This window comes from Heteronotia binoei, chromosome 7 (genome assembly GCF_032191835.1).
Source record: "Heteronotia binoei isolate CCM8104 ecotype False Entrance Well chromosome 7, APGP_CSIRO_Hbin_v1, whole genome shotgun sequence".
NCBI classification, from domain to species: Eukaryota; Metazoa; Chordata; class Lepidosauria; order Squamata; family Gekkonidae; genus Heteronotia; species Heteronotia binoei.
The window spans coordinates 120,067,814-120,081,035 of record NC_083229.1 but is presented as its reverse complement, the minus strand read 5'-3'; the positions used below and the strand labels follow the sequence as shown (position 1 = coordinate 120,081,035).

Genomic DNA, 13,222 nt, shown 5'->3' with positions numbered 1-13,222 from the left:
TATCATACACGAGAGTCATATCATACATGAGAGTCAGTTTGGTGTAGTGGTTAAGTGTGCGGACTCTTATCTGGGAGAACCGGGTTTGATTCCCCACTCCTCCATTTGCAGCTGCTGGAATGGCCTTGGGTCAGCCATAGCTCTCGTAGGAGTTGTCCTTGAAAGGGCAGCTGCTGCGAGAGCCCTCTCAGCCCCACCTACCTCACAGGGTGTCTGTTGTGGGGGGAGAAAATATAGGAGATTGTAAGCCGCTCTGAGTCTCTGATTCAGAGAGAAGGGTGGGGTATAAATCTGCAATTTTTTTTTCTTCTTCTTCTTCTTATTCATTGGGCGGTTATGCTACTCTGATGCATTAACATGATCTTCTCTGGCAACGGCACCTTTTGCCCTGTGCCACTGAGAAGAAAAGGGATGTCTGCACAGCCAGGCAATCAAGTTCCTCTGTTACCATTGCCCACCCAGCCTTAACTATTATGCTGTTAATGATTGTAATATAATATTTTGTAAGACTTCCTTGCTTTAGGTTTACGTGGACAGCAAACAAACGGCCTATATTACTGTGCAGCAGTTGTTGCGGAAGCAAAACTACTCTTGGAGGCTTAAGAGAAATGAGAAACACATGCCGTTACAAGCCCATATGGATTTTAAAAAATACAATAAAAGCACGAGTTTGCCGAGACAGATTGTATGTCATTATACAATTGGATTTCAAATGTTCAGTACATTAAGCTGTGTCCCTACAAAAGGGGGGGAAGAGAGAAGCTAAAATATATAAAGTGGATAGACATCTGTTAGCTGATCCAGCCAGAAGAAGGCTTCCATGACCATGACTCTGCTGCAGCGGTCTACGTGCAATCAGGGCTCAGGGCAGTGTACAATAGATGAAACAACCATGCTTCATAAAGTAATGGAGGTTTTAATTACTTTTTAAAGAAACAAACAAACAGGTATGCCCCTGTTTGGTCGAATAAAAAAGTTAAAGGTAGTCCCCTGTGCAAGCACCAGTCGTTTCTGACTCTGGGGTGACGTCGCATCACAACATTTTTGTCAAGCACGAGGAGTTTCAATAATAGAGTCCTTTGTTATGGATCAAATGAACTTCTTTATTTAACTCCAAGTTGCATACAGAACATTGTCTTTGAGAAGACTGAGATATCAGAGGTTACAGGATGCTATTTAGGGTATCATCAAATGTTACAAAAACACACTATTCAAATCTGGAGTTCTAAGGGCAAAGTACTAAATTTCCTCTACCTAGCAATAGTATTCTAACACCAACCCATGACCACGATAAGGCTTGTGAAGGGCCTGGAATGAAAGTGGGAGTGTGGGCACTGAGACATAGCAAGGCAATTCTGTTACATAAACATCCTTTGCCAGATGGCAGCAGGGACATGGGAAAGGGAGGTGTAGGGAATGGAGGATAACCAGAGTTTTACTTGACAATACTTCAGCCATCTTAAGGGAAGAATATCCGTGCTTGACAGTTTTCACGGCAGACTTTTTATGGGGTGGTTTGCCATTGCCTTCCCCAGTCATCTACACTTTCCCCCCAGCAAGTTAGGGACTCCTTTGACCGACCTCAGAAGGATGGAAGGCTGAGTCAACCTGGAGCCAGCTACCTGAACCAGCTTCCGCTGGGATCGAACTCAGGTCGTGAGCAGAGCTTAGGACTGCAGCTTTACCACTCTGCACCACAGGGCTCTGTTCGATGGAATACACAACAAAAAATCAGACCGAAGAGCAGGAAGGTGGAAAGGAAAGGGGCGACTCTCTTAGGAAAGGGAGGAATTGCAGCAACTGCAATCACACATTATTTTGTGTCTGTAAGAAGGGTTACCAAAATGGTTTATGCAAAAGTCAATATTTCTGTAAATACAAATTACTCATCATATTAAACCCACGATAGAAACATGCAAAGCTATAGATTATGAAGTACATGATTTGAGACAGAGAACCAACACTCCACAAAGTGGAGTATCAATCTGTAAGCTAGTTCCCAGGGAGCCAAATGGCTCACAAAATCCGTTTTATTAGACACTCCAGTATCTCAATGATATTGTCCACTTTTTTGAGCCGATCTTTAGTCAAGGCTCCAAGCAATTGCTGAGTTATCTGTTTCTGCGGCTCCTCCCCGGGGTATTAGACACATCGGTTAACTTTATCTGAAAAAATAAAAAGGACTCAGCAGTTAGTTGTGGAAGTAAAACATTCCTGTGGCTTCCGAGACTTTCCTGGCTGTTCTGAGAGAGTTTTTATTGTGCTGTTTGTGATGATGGAGGTGAAATGTACAACCACACAGTGTCTGGAAATTAAAAATAGCTCTATAAATGGATAATATGAAGCCACCCGTCTTCTATCAAATAAATCCACCTCGAAATCTGCAGCAAGACTGTTACAATAAAACTTACAGACAAAAGACTTTGTTCGAGGTGAAAGTCATGATTTTCTACCCAAAGCCGCAGGTGGCAGGTTTCAAGAAAATTATGGAGCGGGCAAGAGAAATTAATTTAATACTTAAGTTTCCGAATTGTTTGCTGTTGTGTTTTTGGTTCACATCAGAGGTAAACGTGAGGAAGGAGCGCATGAAACCGTCAATTGCGGCACAGAATTTTTGGCTATCCAGCAAACAATTCTGGTAAATATCTGCATTTACCTCATTAGGCGTGGGCCCCAGTTCTGCCCTGAAATTCAGTTAAGAGCCAACGTCCAAAAACATGTTGGCTTGCTCCCTAAAAGCCAGTAATGAGATGCCAAGTGAGTTTCAAGAGGGAAAATGTTATTGGTGGGGCACCACATTTGAGAAGCTCCAGTTGCTAGCCAGTAGAGCAAGGGTGTTGAACTCATTTGTTATGAGGGACAAATCTGACATAAATGAGACCTTGTCGGGCCGGGCCGTGGGTGTCATACAACGTAATGCTGGATACTGAGTGCTCCCTTCTCATTTGTGTTAGTTACATCAGTCCAGTCATCTCATATTTTGCTGTCCCCTTCTTCTTTTGCCTTCTGTCTTTCCCAGCATCAGGGTCTTCTCCAGTGAGTGCGCCCTTCTCATTTGGTGGCCAAAGTATTTGAGCTTCAGCTTCAGCATCTGACCTTCCAGGGAGCAGTCAGGGTTGGTCTCCCTTAGGACTGACTGACTGGATCTTCTTGCAGTCCAAGGGACTCTAAAGAGTCTTCTCCAGCACCACAGCTCGAAAGCATCTATTCTTCTGCGCTCGGCCTTCCTTATGGTCCAACTCTCACACCCATGCATTACCACTGGGAATAGCAGCTATGATACTTCACAGGAATTAGAAATATCTGAGGTATTCTGAGCCAAGGAGTGCTTCAGGGTGATTTTGTTTTCTGTGTTTTTCAGTTGGCCGCACAAAGTTGCCGTGTTTGCAAAATGGGGAGACAGCAAGTCGCCTAAACAAAAGGGCTGCTTGTCGGCAGGACCTCTCAGGACACGGTTTTCGTCTACATCTCATTCCCCATATGTTACAGCTCTCCCATATGGCCGTAATCCATCTAAATCTGCACTGCGAACCAACATAATCCTGTTGAGATTTGCCACAATGCACGGGACTGAAATGTGTTGTTATTATTAAGTACAAGTAGGCTTATTTAAATAAACTATGGATTTCCCAGCGCTCTGTCGGGGATTTAAGGATTAAAGCAGCTAGCTGGTCCCGGTTTGACACTTGTTTCACAGTGTGGACTTCCCTGCTTTTTAGGGGGGCCGACCTCCAGGGGGAGCACAGAGATCACCTGTAATTGCAACTGACCTCTGGACTACAGAGATGAGTTCTCATGGAGAAAATAGCTGCTTTGGAAAGTGGAGTCTATCCCGCTGGGGTCGCTCCTCTCCCTCAAACTCTGTCTTCTGTAGGCTCCACCCCCCCAGATCTCCAGGAATGTTCAGAGTGGCAAAATCAGGGCTTTTTTTGTAGCAGGAACTCCTTTGCATATTAGGCCACACACCCCCTGATGTAGCCAATCCTCCAAGAGCTTAGACAAAGGGTGGCCAAACATGCTTAATGTAAGAGCCACATAGAATAAATATCAAATGTTTGAGAGCTGCATGAACATCAGACTTTTGAGAGCCACAAGGCAGGAAGGAAGGAAGGAAGGAAAGTATGTAGGCGGAAAGAAAGCAAATAGATGGGAGGGAGGGAGAGGTGGAAAGAAAGCAACTTTTAACTTTAAATGCATTTACCAAGAGTCTGGCTGGCTTGGAGAAGTGATTTAAAGGGACAAATGCCTTCTCTAAGTGGTCCCATGGAGTGGTGGAGGCTTCAAGAGCCACATAATATGTGTGAAAGAGCCACATGTGGCTCCCGAGCTACAGTTTGGCCACCCCTGACTTAGACGACTCTTCGTACAGGGCCTACTGTAAGCTCCAGGAGAATTGGCTACATCAGGGATGTGTGGCCTAATATGCAAAGGATTTCCTGCTACCAACCCTCCCCCTGGGCAAAATCATTAAGAATTGTAAGGAGATATGCATGTTAACATGTTGTTGACATGATGCAGGCTAGACTTTCCACAAATACCCTCCTTTTAAAATTATTTTAAATACTTGTTTGTAAAATTCAGCAGTATGGCAGACTGTTAGGTGGTGGTGGGGGCGTTATTTTGTATTTATATGTGCTTGTGTGAGTGTGCACCTGGAAGTCATGGTGACCTCTAGTGACTGACCTCTACTGGGGGCCTGGAGGATATTTGGGGTGGTGGCTGAATAAAGCCTGCCCTTGCCTTCCGACTGTTGGTATTCCAAGGAGGTCTCCCACCCAAGTACTTGCCAGAGTTGACCTTGGTCTCGACTCCTTTTCATCCATTCTGTTTTTCAACCTAGACTGTATGAATATATGAACCTATGAAGCTGCCTTATACTGGATCAGAAGACCCTTGGTCCATCAAAGTCAGTATTGTCTACTCAGACTGGCAGCGGCTCTCCAGGGTCTCAAGCTGAGGTTTTTCAGAGCCAGTTTGTTGTAGTGGTTTGATTCCCCACTCCTGCACTTGCACCTGCTGGAATGGCCTTGGGTCAGCCATAGCTCTTGTAGGAGTTGTCCATGAAAAGACAGCTGCTGTGAGAGCCCTCTCAGCCCCATCCACCTCACAGGGTGTCTGTTGTGTGTTGGGGGGGGGGGAACCTAGGAGATTGTAAGCCACTCTGAGTCTCTAATTCAGGAAGAAGGGCGGGGTATAAATCTGCAATTCTGCTTACCAAGCAGATGCTCTACTACTGAGCCACCATCTCTCCCAACATATGAACGTATGAAGCTGCCTTATACTGAATCAGACCCTTGGTTCATCAAAGTCAGTCTTGTCAACTCAGACTGGCAGTGGCTCTCCAGGGTCTCAAGCTGAGGTTTTTCACGCCTCCTTGCCTGGACCTTTTTTAGTTGGAGATGCCGGGGATTGAACCCGGGACCTTCTGCTTATCAGGCAGATGCTCTACCACTGAGCCACCGTCCCTCCCAACATATGAAGCTGCCTTATACGGAATCAGACCCTCAGTTCATCAAAGTCAGTCTTGTCTACTCAGACTGGCAGTGGCTCTCCTGGGTCTCAAGCTGAGGTTTTTCACGCCTACTTTTTAGTTGGAGATGCCGGGGATTGAACCTGGGACCACCTGCTTACCAAGCAGATTCTCTACCATTGAGCCACCATCTCTCCCCTGTATTTAATAGCAGCATAGCAGCAAACTTTTGCTAATATTATGGACAGAAGGGGGAGTTAATATTTCCTCATTCTTTATCAACGTAGCAAAAGGATGCTTCTCCCACCCGTTACACGAATGATAATGGAATGTCAATCTGTCTTAATGGTTATAAACGAAGAACAGCAGTTTGAATTTAGCTAAGCTCCCACTGCAAATAGCACTGGAGAGGTTGTCTGGAGATAACCCGGGCTAGTCTGGGCAATGACCATTATGATGAGGACAGTTAAGATTCCTTTCATTTTTGGCCCTTCAATCACATTAAAGATGGCAGCCAATTTTGAGATTCCTAGTTTTACTTTTTGTTGGGAGTTATACCTGCCACAAAAGAGCCCTGTGGCGCAGAGTGGTAAAGCTGCAGTACTGCAGTTGGAGCCCTCTGCTCATGACCTGAGTTCGATCCCAGCGGAAGCTGTTTCAGGTAGCCGGCTCCAGGTTGACTCAGCCTTCTTTCCTGGAGAGCCAGTTTGGTGCAGTGGTTAAGTGTGCAGACTCTTATCTGGAAGAACTGGGTTTGATTCCCCACTCTCCACTTGCACCTGCTAGCATGGCCTTGGGTCAGCCATAGCTCTGGCAGAGGTTGTCCTTGAAAGGGCAGCTGCTGTGAGAGCCCTCTCCAGCCCCACCCACCTCTCAGGGTGTCTGTTGTGGGGGAGGAAGGTAGAGGAGATTGTGAGCTGCTCTGAGACTCTTCGGAGTGGAGGGTGGGATATAAATCCAATATCTTCTTCTTCTTCAACAAAAGCTATTGCAAACGGGAACGCAGTTCCGATTGGCTTGGTGGCAGGGGGTGTGGCCTAATATGCAAATGAATTCCTGCTGGGCTTTTTTCTACCTAAAAGCCCTATATGAAACAATGATGATGTCGGGGGGGGGTCTAATATACAAATAAGTTCCTAATGGGCTTTTTCCAACAAAAAAAGTCCTGTGTGAAACAATGGTGATGACAGGAGGTGTGGTCCACTATGCAAATGAGTTCCTGCTGGGCTTTTTTCAACAAGACAGCCCTGTGAGAAACAATGGTGATGTCAGGGGGTTTGGCCTAATGTGCAAATGAGTCCCTGTTGGGCCTTTTCTACAAAAAAAAGCCCTGGGAAAAAGTAAAGAAAATGCAGAATACAAAAATGTGGTGGTGGTGTTCAGTTTAATGTATCATCCCATCTTAGTTAGAGCCCCATCTGAGCGATTTATGACAATGAACAATTAATTAAAAAAGTAAAGGTAGTCCCCTGTGCAAGCACCAGTCGTTTTTGACTCTGGGGTGCTTTCACTACATTTTCACGGTAGACTTTTTACAGGGTGGTTTGCCGTTGCCTTCCCCAGTCATCTATACTTTCCCCCCAGCAAGCTGGATACTCATTTTACCAACCTCGGAAGGATGGAAGGCTGAGTCAACCTGGAGTCAGCTACCTAAAAAAAATAACTACTGCTGGGATCGAACTTAGGTTGTGAGCAGAGGGCTCCGACTGCAGTACTGCAGCTTTACCACTCTGTGCCACGGGGCTCTTTTTTGAACGATTAATACAATCACATAAAAAACCAATTAAAAACCAACTTTATCACAATGGAAAGTTTTGGGTTGATGTCGTCGTGTTTGTTTTTAAAGAGTCTAGTTTGGGAGTGAATTGATCTGGTGTGTCTTTTTAAGGAACTTGCCCAAGGCCCCACAATGTCTCAGTGTCAACCAGAATTAGACCTTAGAAATGTGAGCATTCAATCTGTTACACCAAGCTGCCTCTCATACTGGCTTTTTTTCTAACTCTTTGTATGCCAACGGCCAGATTACAAATCGATCTTTAAAATCAATAAAAATCACACTGACACTGGAAACCAAAGTACCTTACTAGTGGTCAGATCCATCACTTTTTGGTTGTTGTTTAGCCTAAAGAATTATGCAAAGGGTGGGGGAATACATTTCACTCTGAACTTGCATGTGGCATTTATAAGGTTATAAATACCCACTGCTGTCATTTCGCACAGTATAATCATCAGATGCAAAAATCACTCTCAATTATAAGTTGTCATTTTTATTTCTTGGCGGTGATACCTGAAACACGTAAGTAGTGCTTTACTGGTTTTGGCGATGCTAAAATGGTAAAAGTCAGTAGTCGTTTTGTAGAAAAATTAGTGGCGGAGCTCATTAGCATATGCTGCCCCACCCACCAGTCAAAAGCAACCCGACACAAGAAAGGAGAGCCCTGGGTGAGCGAGGCCTGCTTGGACTGGTTAGGGATCCAGCCAGCCCAAGCAGACCTCGCTCGCCCGGGGCTCTCCTGGACTGCCCCCCCAGTCAAAAGGCCAGCAAGCTACCCACCACCCAAAATCACATAAGAAATGGAGAAAGGGTGGGGGGGCTTCTCCAGGGGTTAATGAGGGCTGCTGGAGGTGTGGCAAAGCCCCTGGTGGCTGGCTGGCTGCTGCTCTCCTAATCCAGAGATTGTTATGCAGCTGCACCTCCTAGGTAGGTAGGAAGTAGGAAGGGGAACCCTCAGAAATGTTCAGGAGCTGTGATCCTGTGAGCTCCTGCTTAATCTGAGGCCTGGTAACAGTAATAACTAGACAGACAAGGTATGCATACAGGTTTCACTATATCAAATAGCCAACTTCCTGCTTACCCATTTAGTAGAAATTTGGAACTAGGTGGATTGTTAACTAAGTGATGCAACTGGATATTTGACTGCTCTGGATCAGTATGAAAGTTCCAATTTCTTTTGTAGTTTCTAGTACAGGGGTGTCAAACTCATTTGTTATGAGGGCCAGATGTGACACAAATGAGACCTTGCTGGGCCATGTGTGTACCTATTTCAGATCAGGAGCCCCCGTGGTGCAGAGTGGTAAAGCAGCAGTACTGCAGTCCGAGCTCTCTGCTCACAACCTGAGTTCGATGCCGATGAAAGCTGGGTTCAGGTAGCCGGCTCAAGGTTAACTCAACCTTCCATCCTTCCAAGGTCAGTAAAATGAGTACTCAGCTTGCTGGGGGGGGGGGGGGGAAGGGCGTGTAGATGACTGGGGAAGGCGATGGTAAACCACCCCCTATAAAGTCTGCCGTGAAAATGTCGTGATGCAACCTCACCCCAAAGTCAGAAACGGCTGGTGCTTGCACAGGGGACTACCTTTACCTTTTTAGCAGAGATATAAACTTTATAAAGAACACAGACAAACACAATTATTTTTTTAAAAAAAAAATGCTTAAAACTTTAGCATTCATTGGTCTTAAATGTGCTTTCTTTGTATCTCTCCCATGGGATCCAGAGAACTGGGCAAGGAAGCTCTGGCTCTTTCCTTCCTTTCCCAGGGGTCCAGGAAGGGAAGGAGCCTCAGCCAATAGACCGGAGGCTTGGCTCAGTAGCTCTGTTGCATGACTGAGAGAGCCTGGCAAAGCAAACGATTCCTTCCCTCTTCCTCCTCAAGGGAGGAGCCTCAGTCAATGAAGAAAACAGAGAGTTTGCTCTGTAGCTCCTGGTCGACTGAGCAAGCCTTGCAAGCAAGCTGTTATGCAGAAGGAAGCAAGAGAGATAGAGAAGGAAGCAGACAGCAGCCAGTTGCTCAGGGGCCTGATTGGAGTCCTCTGGGGGCCTGATTTGGCCCCCGGGCTGTATGTCTGACACCCCTGCTCTAGTAGAATGAAAATGAATATTAGAAGTCCTCATCCTATAGCATGTCTTGAAAGTTTTAAATTATTAATGATTAAAATGATATAAAATAAATTACCAAAAGGAAGATAACAGCATAATTGACTATAAAACATCAATTTAAAACAGAAAATGTTGATAAATAAAATTTGTAGAATATCAATTTAGTAACCAAGGTGCAAAGTAATCAAGTCATTAAAAAAATAATATATTTGTAGAATTAAGCAGGGCTTTTTTTTTTTTTTGAGCCAGAACACACAGGAATGCAGTTCCTGCTGGGCTTTTTCTATTTAAAAAACCCCTGTGTGAAACTTTGGTGATATCAGGGGTGTGGCCTAATATGCAAATGAGTTTCTGCTGGGCTCTTTCTACACACAAAAAAAGTCTTGGAGTTTAGTAAATGAATTAGCCTTAATATTGTAAATCTTAAAAAGCAGATAAAATAAACAATGCTTTCTTGAGTATTAATAAATGTTGTTCAGTTGCACAGTTGCGTCTGACTCTTTGCTACCCCGTGGACTAAGTCACTCCAGCCCCTCCTGTCTTCCACCATCCTCCAAAGTCTGCTCAAATTCGTGTTAGTTCCATCAGTAATGCTGTCCAGCCATCTCATCTTTTGCCATCCCCTTCTTCTTTCGCCTTCTGTCTTTCCCAGCATCAGGATCTTCTCCAGGGAGTGCTCCCTTCTCATTTGGTGGCCAAAGGATTTGAGCTTCAGCTTCAGCATCTGACGTTCCAGGGAACAGTCTGGGTTGATTTCCCTTAGGACTGACTGATTGGATCTTCTTGCAGTCCAAGGGACTCTCAAGAGCCTTCTCCAGCACCACAGCTCAAAAGCATCTATTCTTCTGCGCTCGGCCTTCCTTATGGTCTGTATGTAAAATTCTCAGAACAACACAAATATTTAAGGCCCTCTGTACTTTATCCACAAAACAAAGGAAGATGCCAAGAGAAAGGTGCTTTGTTGCAGAACTGCTGATCCAGACATCAGTTTCTCAGTCATGTATGACTGCATTTCAATAGAAAAATTGTCAAAACAGATGCCTGCTATTTGCACCTTTGGTGTAAAAAGTAATATTGGACCAGTGAACTTGTGTGCCTAACACAAACACTAATCAGAACTGCCTGCCAAAATTATGAGTAAATTATTACATGCACATACCATCCAAGGAGCTCACAGAGATATGTGCTGCTCTCTCTTCTCATTTTTCCTGAAGAACAACACTATTGGAGCCAGTTTGGTGTAGTGGTTAAGTGCACAAACTCTCATCTGGGAGAACCGGGTTTGATTCCCCTCTCCTCCACACGCAACTGCTGGAGTGACCTGGGTCAGCCGTAACTCCCTCAGAGCTGTTCTCTCAAGACCAGTTCTCTCAGAGCTCGCTCAGCCCCATTTACCTCACCAGGTATCTGTTGTGGGGAGGGGAAGGGAAAGGAGATTGTAAGCCACTCGGAGACTCCTTCAGGTCATGAAGGGTGGGACATAACTCCAATCTCCTCTCCTTCTAAGAGAGAGGTTAGACAGTGAGAAATAGTGACTGGCTCAAGATCACCCAGTAAGCACCATGGTTCAATGGGTATTTAGATCTCCCTGTTCCACATCTGATATTGCATTATACTGCCAATGCGGGGAGCAATATCACAGCACCACAGCTCCTCCAGTAGTTAGCCCCATAGCCACATTTCAGGATTTGCTTGGAAGCGAAACTGAAATGAGGCTACCTGCTCAGCTTACCAACTATCCCTTCCCTCTATCCGCTTGGATCCACATAGTTCGATACTCCCTCCAGAGCCAGAAGGGGTTCAGAATCTTCACAGCTATGCTAGGCTACAGGGCTGCTTTTTTTTAGCAGGAACGAACAGGAATGCAGTTCCGGCTGGTTTGGCACCAGGGGGTGTGGCTTAATATGCAAATGAGTTCCTGCTGGGCTTTTTCTACCCCAAAAAGCCCTGTGTAAAACAATGGTGATGTCAGGAGTGTGGTCTAATATGCAAATGAGTTCCTGCTGGGCTTTTTCTACCCCCAAAAGCCCTGTGTAAAACAAGGGTGATGTCGGGGGCATGGTCTAAACTGCAAATGAGTTCCTTCCACACTATAATTTGTGCATATTTGAGGGAGATTTGGAAAGGTCCTATATCAAATACGTCATTTGAGAGGAAAGCCATATTCCTTGTGGTAAGCATCCACAAGACTGTCATGCCCCTTCAGCACCTCTCAGAAGTTCAGAAATGTATTTTCTCAAAGAAATGTACAGGCCAGTAAATATTCACTGTTTTAAAAATGGGCTTTTGAAAGACAAGCAGACATAGGGCTTTTCTGCATTCTCGCTTTCCTTGCTTGTAAGTTCCTGTCTCTTTAGGGATTTCTCCCCCCCCCCCCCCCATTCTGCATGAGTTTTATTCCCTGTAGTGGTTATTTTGATATTACGCCTGTTTAAAAAGGTAAAGGTAGTCCCCTAGGCATGTCTGGCATAAAAAACCTGCAGTTTAAATCTGCAGGGAGATATGCCCGACAGAAACCAGTGTAATATCAAATTGACCACTAGAGGGAGCAAAACACGTGCAGAATGGAGGGCGGGGGACAAAACAGGAATTTACAAGCAAGGAAAATGAGATGAGTAGCTACTATTGCTAATCCCACTGTGTGTGGCAGCTATGTCGAAGCATAAAATCCTTCTGCAGGTTTTTAAATAATCGTTGGTCCTGACTGTAGAATTCCCTAGGAATTCCCTTCTTTGAAAGCTGAAGGTAAAGTTTCCTTTGCACAATTATCTCCACCGTTATGATGCGTCTATGTATGAATTTTTGAGTTGACTTTCCTGAGCAAGAAAGACGTTTGAAATGAATGACATTCAGGAATATTCACCAATATTAAAATAACCATAACTATGGATAATGTTGAATTTTTCAGTACCGCATGTCCTATGTCTGACAAAGGGCTCTTTTTGTAGCAGGTGCTCCTTTGCATATTAGGCCACACCCAGTGGTGGGATTCAGCAGGTTCGCACAGGTTCTATGGAACCGTTACCTAATGTGCTATCGGTTCTATAGAACCGTTTGTTGGTCGGGCGCCCTCGGAGCAACAGGGACTTTCCCCTCTAAGTGCCTAAAACTCACCAGTTTCTTTTCCCCACCAGACTGCAAAAAAGCCCAAGCGAACAAGTTAGACGCGCGCCCTGCCAGGAATTGCGTCTCACTCCCTCCAGCCCCTTCCAGCTTCACCACTTCCACGTGTGATTAAAACCCAGGCGCCGAGGAAAAAGCAGCTCAAGCTAACCACCACGGTGCCTTCTGGGACTCGTAGTCCTTGCGCTCGGTAGCGCAGCGGGCAGGAGGCTCGAAAAACTACCAGACCCGGCATGTCCCTCGGCAAAGAAGGGCTCCGCTCGCTCGTGCGCGCTCGTGGAGTCAGGAAGCCCCGCCCACTTTCATTCCTGGAAGGATGAGTAGGCGAAGGTGTGTTGGCTGCAAACACTTGTGGGGGCGTCGGGCTTGTTTGGTTTTTTTTGCAAATGGCAGTCAAATTAGGTGACAGATTTTTCTTTTTGCAGAGAGATAAATATTGGAGCATGTTGCCATGTATGCAAAACAAGGCTTGATAGCCGGGCTTTTCCCCAGCCAACGGTTCAGATGGGTTCTGTGGCATGCGTTTGGGTGCCCCAACTGTAGTAGCTTTCAGGTGATGGTAAAAAAAAAACCTCTGCCTGGACATGTGAGTCCTCCACCCGTGTTTGCTCAAGCTTGTATAACCAGCTTTGGTTGGCACACTGCTTTTTTAGGGAGGCCAGCTTTTTAAGCTCACATTGCCAGAGTGACACTTCGTTCTGCAAAGCCGGGGTGTCAAACATCTGACCTGAGGGCCGAATCAGGCCCTCGGAGA

The 13,222-nt window shown here is 45.5% G+C and overlaps 1 non-coding gene across 1 annotated transcript; it reads right to left on the bottom strand.

Moving 5' to 3' along the window:
- Positions 1–5,394: 5,394 nt before the first annotated feature.
- TRNAI-GAU (transfer RNA isoleucine (anticodon GAU)) lies at positions 5,395–5,461 on the bottom strand. The gene has a single exon. It is a non-coding gene; the product is annotated as a tRNA-Ile (tRNA).
- Positions 5,462–13,222: the final 7,761 nt, after the last annotated feature.